Here is a 10,847-nt window from a genome sequence, read left to right on the forward strand (position 1 = left end):
ACTTCATATGACTTCTGTTGACTGATGTTTTTTGCAGCAATTGGACAGTGCTTAGAACAGATGGATTAAATGTTTCAATGACTCAACAGGAGAGGTTCCTCTGAATGAGAACATTTTGTAGCATGAGTGATCCCTATTTTGATACAGATCAAATATAAAATCTAACCCAGGTTTCAGTTGCTGGAACACACACCGGTGCTTTACTATTAGAGCTTCTTTTGTGGCTATTCCTTTAGAAGTAGCAAGCACATTATTTGAAATTTTTAAATAGAAAACTCCCTAAAACTCAAATTTGATTCAGTGTTCCAGCATAATGATAATCAATATGAATGGTTAAACTGCAGAAATATAGGTCTTATGGTCTTACTAAACAGGAGGCACGGTATACCTCTTGTAACTGTGGCAGAAAATGGAAAATAATTGATCACCCTATACAAAGGTAGAAGAGTTTGGGGAGGGAAGTGACTAAATGCTGCAGTGGTCAGCAGGATTAACAGCTCTTGAATAGCAGCAGTACATGGGTGCTGTGGAGCATAGCAGTGATAAAGTGTATTTTTGTATGCTGATGTGCACTAGCAGAGTGCAATGTGTCCTAGGCCAATATACAGCTAGCAGACACTGGCTATCACAGCTTCTGCTTTTTTTTTTTTTTTTTGAGCAGTTAATTATTTATAAAATGGGCTGAACTTTCAAAGTGTCTACTCTCTCAGTACTCTCTCAAAGTGTCTTACTCCCTGTCTCACTCCAGGGCTCTGGTCCTCTAGCTCTCAGCACTGCTTGTATGTTTGTTAACCCTTGTGCCATCCGTGAGGTACCCAGAATAAGGCTGAGAGCACTGCTTACGCTACAAAAACTTGCTCCAGATTGTGCTACAACTGGTATGCATGGAAGGTGCAGTCAGTTTGCTCCAGAGGATGCAGATGAGAGTTCTTCTGTACCAAATGCCCAGGGACTGGGGCTGATCCCTGACAGTCATTATAGAGACAATCAGGACATACAGTTACTTGATGTCAGCTCAAGAAAATAGAACAATATTGAATTCTCTTTGTTATTCCACCTGGCATTTGTTCATGTGCAGTGTTTATGATCAATATTAGGTCCTTTACAGTGCGACACCATAAAGACATGACATGAAAATTGTTTGCAAGAACTATGTTTATGTTTCATCCTCTCTTCATCCTGCGCTTAATCCTGAGCAGAGCTTTCTTACAAAGTAACAAACATGGAGACAAATCTTGCTTCTTTAAAATGATAGCAAAGGAGAAAGACTTAAAATAAAATTTATGTGTTATGCTTGAAAATGTTTTCCATGTGCCAGTTCTGAGAATTGTGTGTAGTTACTAATGTCTTCCTGCTACAGAGCTCTTCTAGGAAGGAGCCATTGTCTCTCACCATGAAAAGCAAAGATGAATATAAAATAGGACTACTTGGATTAATGACAAGCTATCTGTGGATTACTTTTTGGATTACATTTTATTGAGAAAAGTCCATTTAAGGTTTAGCTTTCAGTTTGATTTTGAGACAGGGCTTTTTGTCAGTGGAAGTTGCTTATGGTGTCCTATCAGAGCTTGATGCAGAATGTCTTTTCTTTGGTAGCATTGTTCTCCATACTCTGATGACATTTCTTCTTAAATTGGCACATTTTGAATTCTTCTGTGATTTCAGAGGTTGACTTCCCTTTTGTTTCTGGGAGGAACAGGTAGATGAGAACCACTGAAATGACCAGCAATAAAGATGAGGAAGCAAAAAGGACCAAGAAGCACCTGGAGTTAAAAATAGAGTAAGATAAGTGATTTCCCTTGCCCAAACAGATTCTTGAAAATTGTTGATTTGTCCCTGTGAAATGAGTAATAAGTTGATTTTACAGAAGGAATATTTATTAATGTTTTCAATCTATTCTTGAGGCAGCAGATGATGTCTGAAGTCTAGGGAAGTGTTTTACATAAATGGCCTCCATATACCAGTAGTAGTAAGGGATTCACAGCTTTGATCATCTACAAGGCATTTCATCCTCCCTGTCCAGACCAACCTAGAAAACCAGTTTAAATTGATAGAGTCAAAGAGAAGATTTGAATCAAATTACATATGACAGCAAAGGTGAAGATCATTCTAGTGGAAGTGGGGCCTAGCCAAATGACAATTCCACCAATTACAAAAGCAGAGGACCTTGTTGAGAGGATGAAGATTTCATTCATGACAGATGTGACAGCTCCAGCTGAGGAAAAACAGTTAAAAAAGCAACAGAAACATTGTTGTAGTTAACCATTTTCTTCAAAGTGAGTGAACTGATGTCACTGGTCAAACACAGCCCCAGTAAGTCAGGCTACCATGAGATCATTTAAATTTCATCAGCACAGCCATGTCTATCTGAATCCCCCTACAGACTTCTCTTATGGTCCATGGAGAGAGATGGACACCCCTGAAGTGCAGTTTCTATCCACCTAAGATGTATGAAATATGCAGACGAATGGCCCTAATGGCCTATTTCTCTCCATTGCCCATAGGAGACACCTGGGTTCTGCTACCATGGGAATTCTGTTAGGTTTTCAAGATATTAATGGTCCTCATGTACAGCTTTTACAATAATAAAGGCTGCCATTTGAATCTGGAGACTGTAATAACTGAAAGTAGTCTTTAGTCAGGGAACTTTCAGAGTAAATATTGGTCTTAGGAGAGTGAGGTCCTAATAGAGAGCTGTAAGTTTGGTTCTGGCGTTACAGATGTAGGTGATTCAGAGTGACATTAAGAGAGGATGAGAAAGGACAGAGCAATGCTAAGAGACATACTATGTGTGCTATCAGGTATCATTCTTTAATAGAGCAGGATTTTACAGATGAGTTGAGAAAACTGTAATATTTTAGAAGAGGCTACCTCTGACCTTAGGCAAAGACAGAGATGGACCAGCTGAGCCTGTGTGCACTGAACAGCATTCACATCCTCCAAAACAAGTGTTAGTGAGTTGATTAACAAGTAATTTTTGGCTCGAAGCTGTAATCCAGTGAGAGGAAACAGGGTCCTGATTCATCAGGGTCTGAATAATTTCAAATAATTTGTTAAAGAAATTGTTTCTTGGGTCATTAGTTCATCAAAAATTGGGACTCCCCCAATTTCAGTCCAAACTAAGCTGCTGATTTTCAAAGATAATATCCACACAGTCTAGTTCTACTTCCATACATTCATGGCCTGTGCTTATCCATGTGGTCCAAGGTTTCCTGTTGCTTTTATTGTTGTACTCACCTTGTCCTATTCCACAGGCAATGATGAATAAAAGAGAATAACACTGCAGTAATGCATCCAGAGGAACTGATCCTAGACAAAGGTGAAAGGAAGGAAGAGAATGAAAACTAATTTTATAGCTGTAGCACAGCTGATCCAAACATACAGGAGAAGCAATATTTGTGAAAAAGCCCATGACACTGAGCTCTGTAGTAGAGGCTCACTAGAACTACTTACCTTTCTCTACTGAAAACAGTAGAAGGCCAAAAGTAGCCTGCAGTGTTGTATCTACAGAGGTGAGCTGAACTGCACCCTCGTCTGAAAAACAAGTAACAAATTCCAAGCAAATTATAGCATGGGGAAAATTGTTACTGATTTAACCTAATTGTCTTATTGAATTAGACAACTTCAGAGAAATGTTTAAATCTCTTGTGAACCAGAAGATATCTGTGAAACAGAAAGAAGCTGAAAGTTTATGAGCTGAGACCAAGATTGCAATGCAATGCAAAACAGTGGCACTGCTGAAGCCATGTTGCTGGGTTCCTCACTGCTTTCCACCATCCAGACTGGAAGTAGCTAGAGAGCTGCACTATGTAGCTGGATCACTTGTATCAAGGGTGGAAACTGGTGGCTGTTGGAAGGGTCAGTACACACTGCTGCTGCTGCAGGAGGCATGGGATAGCAAATGGGAAAGGTGACAGCAAGGATACCATCCAGGGATTTAAAGGACAGCAGAACAAGACACAGGTGAGGTTTGAAGAGGTCAGGCAGGCAGAGAGCTGGAGGAAAGCTATGCCAGACCAATGGTATTACAAAATGTTTTTCCCTGACTGAAAGCCTGATTAAAAAAGATTAACTACAAGGCAGGACAGAAAAAAGCCTTGCAGAGGAGCTCTGAGTTTGTATTCAGAAGATATTCTTATCTGCTATTTTGGACATGAAAGCTAAGGCTGACTATCTGCCATCCTGCAAAAAGAATTCTTATGCAGGTCCACTCCCAGAGATGGATTCATCCTTTCTCAAGAGAAGGGCCTTTCTCTCCCCAGTGAATGACATGGAAACCTCGGTGACTGGTATGGGGTAGATGCATCCTTTTTGACAGCTGTAGTTAAGCAAAGTAAAACCCCACCCTTAGTGTATGTCCTTTTCTAGGACTGGGAGAACAACATTTGCCTGCCATACAGAAGAAAAAAAAAGTAGAAAATAGGATGAGAAGGAGTAGCACAAGAACCATAATCCAAGAATTCTTGCTACAGCTTCTCCTAGTGCAAGAAACACAGAGGAGGTCACATTTACAAATTCATGCAACTTCTTAGGTGAGATCTCTCCAGCATACTGAACGTGGGCATTCATATTTATTCCTAAAGTGAAGAAGACATGAGAGAGCTAAAGCTTCAGAAAGCAAGAGAGAGGATCCCTTTTTATTTCACTTTCTACTAAAGGTAGCTCTCTCTTCTGAACTGTTTGTTATATATCCTCCACAACAATAGGCTGAAAACGTACCTTTTACTTTAAGCAAGATGTTTAGGTAACCCATCAGATTTCTCTCTCAACAAGACCTCTTGAAGGCAAAGGACAGCTCATCTTACCTTTCCCCAATCTGTTCCTTGTTCCACTGGGGTTACTGTGCATGCCCAGGTACTCCCAGCAGGAAGATTTCTGTATATCCACCCCAAAGAAGTCACATTAACATGGAGTAGTGGGGAGTCCTACCAGCACCAATGCCCTTGAGGAAGCGCCCAATCAGGATCATCTCAAAAGACCTGGCTCTCCTATTGAAGCCAGTATGCAGCGTAGCTGTTATTAGGACTACATCATTGAACAGCAGACATTTCTTCCTGTAACAGCAAACAACATGTGGGTATGATCCACATTTTACTTTTTCATCTTTGACTAATGTCTGCCTGTTCTCCTCTGGATTTACAGACCAAGCCATGGCCATGTTTAAATCCATTGCTTATAGGACTACCGTATCTGATTATGAAAAGGCATGATGTCTTTGCAGGGGAGTGGAAAGGGAGAAGCTAGATTCCTCTTTTCCATGCTAATACTATGTCAGCACACCATGAGGCTGAAGGAGATTCCTGCAGGATAAATACTGATAAGGAGTGGTCTTTTTTGGTCTTTTTCACTTCTTTCCTGTGGGCAAGGGTCCCATCTCAAACACTGCATGTGTCCCCAGAACAAGGCAAATCCAGCTTCACTGAGAACTTGCTTCACTGCCCACCTCAAGCTAAGGAGTTCTGGCTTTGTCCTCTATGGCCACCCTCAAAGAGAGGGTTCTGAATGTGGCCAGAGGGACTTCTGCTTATCTTTGCTGAAACTCTGATTATTCTTACAGAGGAATGAACCTGCACAATTTTTAAAGGCTGCAATCAATTAAAAAAAACCCAAAAACTTTTGCCTACAGAGTATCTATCCCCTTCTGCACTATGCAGTGTTGTTCGGCTCTCTAGGATATTATTGCCCAATAAAAAAATTTCAGAGGTTTTTTTATACTGAAATTTCAGCAAAAATACAGTAATTGTATGGCACCAAAAACTGTGACAAGGGAATCAGAAATAGTGGCATATTCATGTCTCTCTAATGTACCAAGTTGTAGTTATACATGCTGAGTAAAGTCTGCACCAGAAGGGGGCAGTGAGAATTCTGAAATCCATTATATTGGGTGAGTAATATTTAATTTCTTCCCTTGTCGCAGTCCTGATCAGCAAGCTGTTGGCAAATATACTTACTTTCCGTATTTTGCAGTCAGATACCCACTACACAGACACCGTATCATTCCACCTACACAGTACGTAGACACGATGAAGGACCACAATAATGTGTCTCCTGATGCAGCACAGAACTGTATTGCTCCAACCAACTTTTGTTGATAAACTTCTGAATGTACTGGGACAGAAAAAGAGATTTTCATTTCACTGAGGCACTAATGACAATAGTTCTTCATAATGTTTACAACTTTAAAAAAATAGATTAATAGTCATTACTAAAAGCATGACTATGGGAAACTTATTTGCAAATTAGGATTGATATTTCCTCTCATACAGCCTAATAGTGTAACAGAATCTTTCAAAAATTAATTGTACTCTTTAGTCTGTTGAATCCTGGCTCTCCTACACCAAAATATTGGGACCTTTTATTGATTCTAGTGAAGTGCAAGTGTTCTTGTTGCAGGTAGTGGATATAAAGAGAAAAGGGCTGAACTGAAGGTTGAGACTCAATCAGCTAATTTTTAATCTTTTTTCTCCATGGCATAATCTTTAAGGAGGGTGTTTCAATATGTTGTCTCCACACAGTTCTGTGGGAAGTTGTCTTTGGAGCAGACCTAACAATCATGCAAACTCATTTTGTCCTTTGACAGTGGACAGTATGGCATTGGAAAGAGCTGGGAATAAACTTACATAGCAACACCTAACAGATTTTTTTAGAGCATCTTCAAAGTGTAAGGCCTAGTCCCATGAAGAGCAGTTACAGATGTGATTTTATGAAGGCTTTGCTTATTGGAGAAGTATAATTGATCATAGACATTTGAAAACCAGGTCAGTGGGTTCCACCAATTCCTAGCACCATAATCATTAGCAATAGCTTCTGGTATTGAACCTGAAAAAGATGATGAAACACATCCTAAGTTCCTGATACCAGCATGCTTTCAAACTATGAGATAATTTATGAGATCTTATATCGTCACGTTTCAATGATTAAGAAGGGTTTAAAATGCAAAAAAAATTTTGAATTTTTCAATAATCAAGCAAAATTGCTGGGAAATTGTTAAGATGCAAATCTGCACATTCCTTTATCTTCTTCTTCTGGTTATTAGCAGCTTGAAAAGATGCAGTCTCTAATTCTGTTAGTTCTGCTAGCCACAGAAATAATAATAAAAAAAAATCATAAAAGCCTTGTTCAGATACTGTTAGTTCTGCTAGCCACAGAAATAATGATAAAAAAATCATAAAAGCCTTGTTCAGATAGTTTGTGTTTGCTTTTGTACTAGTAAGAAGCTACAGCTTTCTTGAATCCCCTTTTTCCTTCAACTTTGCCTCCTCAGAGACATCATTCACTGGTTTCCAGAGTTTAATCAAGTCTGTCCTCTTAAAACTTACTTTTTTTTACATTTCACTTTTATTATCCCCATAGGAAACTGCATTTTTAGAGTCCCTACTTGAATGACTCCTATTTGAAATGTTGTGTTTCCATGATGTACACTGCGTTTTAGAGCACTCTTCAAAAGCATGTGTTTTCAGGCATTTAGTCAGGTCACTCCCTAAACGGATAAGTATCCTCAAGTATCCTTGAGACTGCAGGGCAGTAGAGTGTGGGGGAAAGGTTTTGTTTTGTCTTTTTCATTGCTAGCATTTTCTCTATCTTCCTCAAAATGCTCATTCTTTCCTGGTTTCCCAGGTCCTCTTTTAAACGTCCCACTCTCTTGTATTTCTAATATATTTTCTGGAGATGCCATGTAGTCAGTCTTATTGCTGAATCAGTGTTGTCCCAAGCATGTGCTCTGTTGCTCATTTTTGTTACAAGAAGGACTGTTTGATTCCCTTTGCTGTAATCTTTAAAGATCATGCTGCTGTTAGTGACTAGGGCTAGAAGACAAGAAGTTGGATACTCACCAGGTCTGAGAGGAAAACAGCCATTTCCCCTTGAAAACCTGCCTGTTCTGAAAGCCCTTGTCAAGTCTGTCAGATGAGAGATACGTTTTCTACACTCAGATTATAAGAAGTTGGGATCATAGCACAGAAGTTAAATTCTAACCCTGTGGCTTTTAGTGAATTGTGTCCTCCTCCAACACTGGCCAGGGCCTCTTCTTGCTGGTTTAATTATTCTAAGACCCAGATATGCCAAGCTGATTACAACATTGGTAAATGTATATCCTTCTTGTATTGCGAGTGCTCCTCCTTACTCGCGCTGCTAAAATAAGTGCATGTTCCTGTTGTGTGAGGAGTCAGACAGTGCTACCATCTTTCCTTCAGGGGAGCTGAGTCCCTCTTCACCTCTCTGACAAGCAGCTTCGGCAGAGTGTGTTTTCCTTCTCTCCAGTCTCCTACAGAGATAAGCCACTTAGTATTGTAGCTGAGCTGTAACACCTCTTCTTGCATGCTATAAGATTTTCAATTGCTTGAAGTGATTTGAACAATTTCGCGGTTGCAGGACATGAAGTATCTGAATATTGGCGTATTCGGTCCTTGCTAACACCCAGTTCTTTACAAAGGGTCACACTGTTTCCAGAACCACTCAGAAGCCTCCCTCTTACCTCTCTGTAACAATGGAGATGGCCTACAGTGTGCTGGAGCGGGATGCTCATTCTGTTTTGGCTTGAGAATTGATTTTAAGAAGCACTTTTCACCTTAAAAAAAATGAGTTTGAATCAGCTAAAGACTTGACTATTTAAAAAGAGTGTAAGTTAATTCTTGCTTCCTTCAGGCTTCTATGTATTACATGTAACATTTTGTATGACACTGAATACATCGTAGTTCACCCCATACTACAAAGATTTGACTGTCTATGGTTAGTGCCGAAAGGGGAGATGGGAAGGTGGGGTTACAGTTCTGAAGGCAACACGGTGGAAGCACGGACATTCTTCCTACAGTCTGCTTTTCACATTACAGCAACTGACAACAGCTCCACGCTGTCCCCTGGGCTGTGTGCCCTGCAGCACAGGGCAAGCTTGCTGACTCACACCTCGACCTTTCTCCTGCTGGATGTCCCAGTAACACTCTCTCCAAACTCTCTACCTGGGTGTCTTGTTGCACATCAGTACAGTGAAATAATTCAAGCTGAATTCTTCTTTCCACCCATTCCATTTTCATCGTTCCCGAAATCTTCATTACCTCCACATCAGCTGTGGTTTTGTAATTTATTCCTTCCCTTCTTAGCACAGACTCCTCAAATGTTATCACTTTCTCTTCTAAACCACCCCAGAATCTACCTTTCTCTTCAATTACTTCTGCAAAAATCCCTGTCTTTATTTAGGTTTTCTCTTGCTTCTTACAAATTCCTCCTCTCAATCTCCAGTCACTTCAATGCTGGCCACTGCCCTCCCCTCAGCCAAAGATTTTGCTGTCACAGAGAAGACTGCAGCCAGATTGTACAGCTGTCCCCGGTCCTCTCTTACCACCACCACCAGCCACTTTATCTTGTAGGATCAGACCAGAACTGTGTCCAGCAGAATATGTCAGAGCTGTCAGTTGCAAATAGCAGTTGTAGGCAAAAGCATAAGAACTGAGCAAGTGTGCAGTGATGCTTTCCCTGTGCGTCTTCCAGGCCCCAGTGATGTGCAGCCCTGAGACTTTGTCGGTCAGGATGATGTCTTTAGATTTGCTCCTTCCACACATTTGCCAAGATCCTTTTTGAACTCTTGTAAAGTTTTGTTGTTCCCAACTTCTGTGGCAGAAAGGTCTAATGAGATACTTGAACAATTCAGTGTTACTTCTTACTTTCTGTCAGGACACACTAAAAGCTACTTTTGAAATAACTGTCCTTCTCTTTTGCTGTTTCTCTCATTTTATCTTTCCTTTTAACATGTGTTTCCTGTATCAAATTTGAATGTCATATCTCTGTTTCCAGGCCTTTTTGTGCTGTCCTGTCCCTTGCAAGTCTGTTTTTATTTTTCTTTTCCCTCTCAAAGGAGTTCTGTCAGATTAACAGCAAACCATTTTGCCAGACTCAGACAGCAGCCTTCAGGCACCTTAGAGTGGGGCCACAGGCAGGGAGCAGATAAGCCTGAATGAACTGGAGGGGAAAGGACGATTTGCTCTTTGAGCTGAGGATGGGTAGCTTGGCTTCTGGAAGGATGGACATACATGGCAGCTCTGGGACTTTCTGGAGCAGTTTTTAAACACTTTGTCTGTCTGTGGCCGGATTTTAACATCCAGTTGATCAAAGAGTCCCTGTTCTTCTTCCTCCTGTTTGTGTTTCTCCCAGAATACTCATACTGCTGTCTCATTTCTATCTGGCCTCACACTTTTGTTCAGTGCTGTAATATGGAAAAAGCAAGACTTAAATGCCTAGTATAGTTCTTTTACTTATTTTCCTAAAGAAGAGGACAGGATGAGTCTTTCCACCTAGTATTTGAACACTACAAGAAATGTGCTTATTCCAGACCCAGTACTTAGCTCACCTAATACCTTTGGCTTGGATTGATTTTGTTTTCAAAGATGCCACGTGTTGAACTTGTGTGATCCTGGAAATCAAATAGATACACTGCAGATTCACAAGTACCTCTTTAACTTTTATTCCCAATCCATGCTAGTTTATGGCAGTGTTAATGATTTACCACACTTTCCCTCTTGCAGACGGTATTTACTAGTAGGAGGGAAGAAGTCAGGCATGCTGGACAAGATCATGCTGTAGAAAGACATGTACAAGCAAATGAGTTTTTAGTGTCTTGTAGGACACTAAAAACTTCCTCACTGGGAAGCAGTAAGGTTGAGAAAGACCAGGCCAGATAAAGACTTTTAAAATAATCAAGGTCTTACCTAATCCTTTCTTTTCACAATACTTTAAATGTTTCTTCTTTTTTTTTTCCTGCATTTTTGACCAGAAGAAGGAATTTATGTTGGTTTTTACTGTGGTATTGTGCAATCCGTGACCTCCAGCCTTGAAACTATAAACTTTGTCTAACTTTT

At 40.3% G+C, this 10,847-nt stretch overlaps 1 pseudogene; it reads right to left on the reverse strand.

Moving 5' to 3' along the window:
* Positions 1-1,561: 1,561 nt before the first annotated feature.
* LOC104837012 lies at positions 1,562-7,856 on the reverse strand (annotated as a pseudogene).
* Between the last annotated feature and the right edge of the window lie 2,991 nt (positions 7,857-10,847).

The sequence above is a fragment of the Haliaeetus leucocephalus genome, unplaced genomic scaffold, assembly GCF_000737465.1.
Source record: "Haliaeetus leucocephalus isolate CR32 unplaced genomic scaffold, Haliaeetus_leucocephalus-4.0 Scaffold13, whole genome shotgun sequence".
In the NCBI taxonomy this organism is placed as follows: Eukaryota; Metazoa; Chordata; class Aves; order Accipitriformes; family Accipitridae; genus Haliaeetus; species Haliaeetus leucocephalus.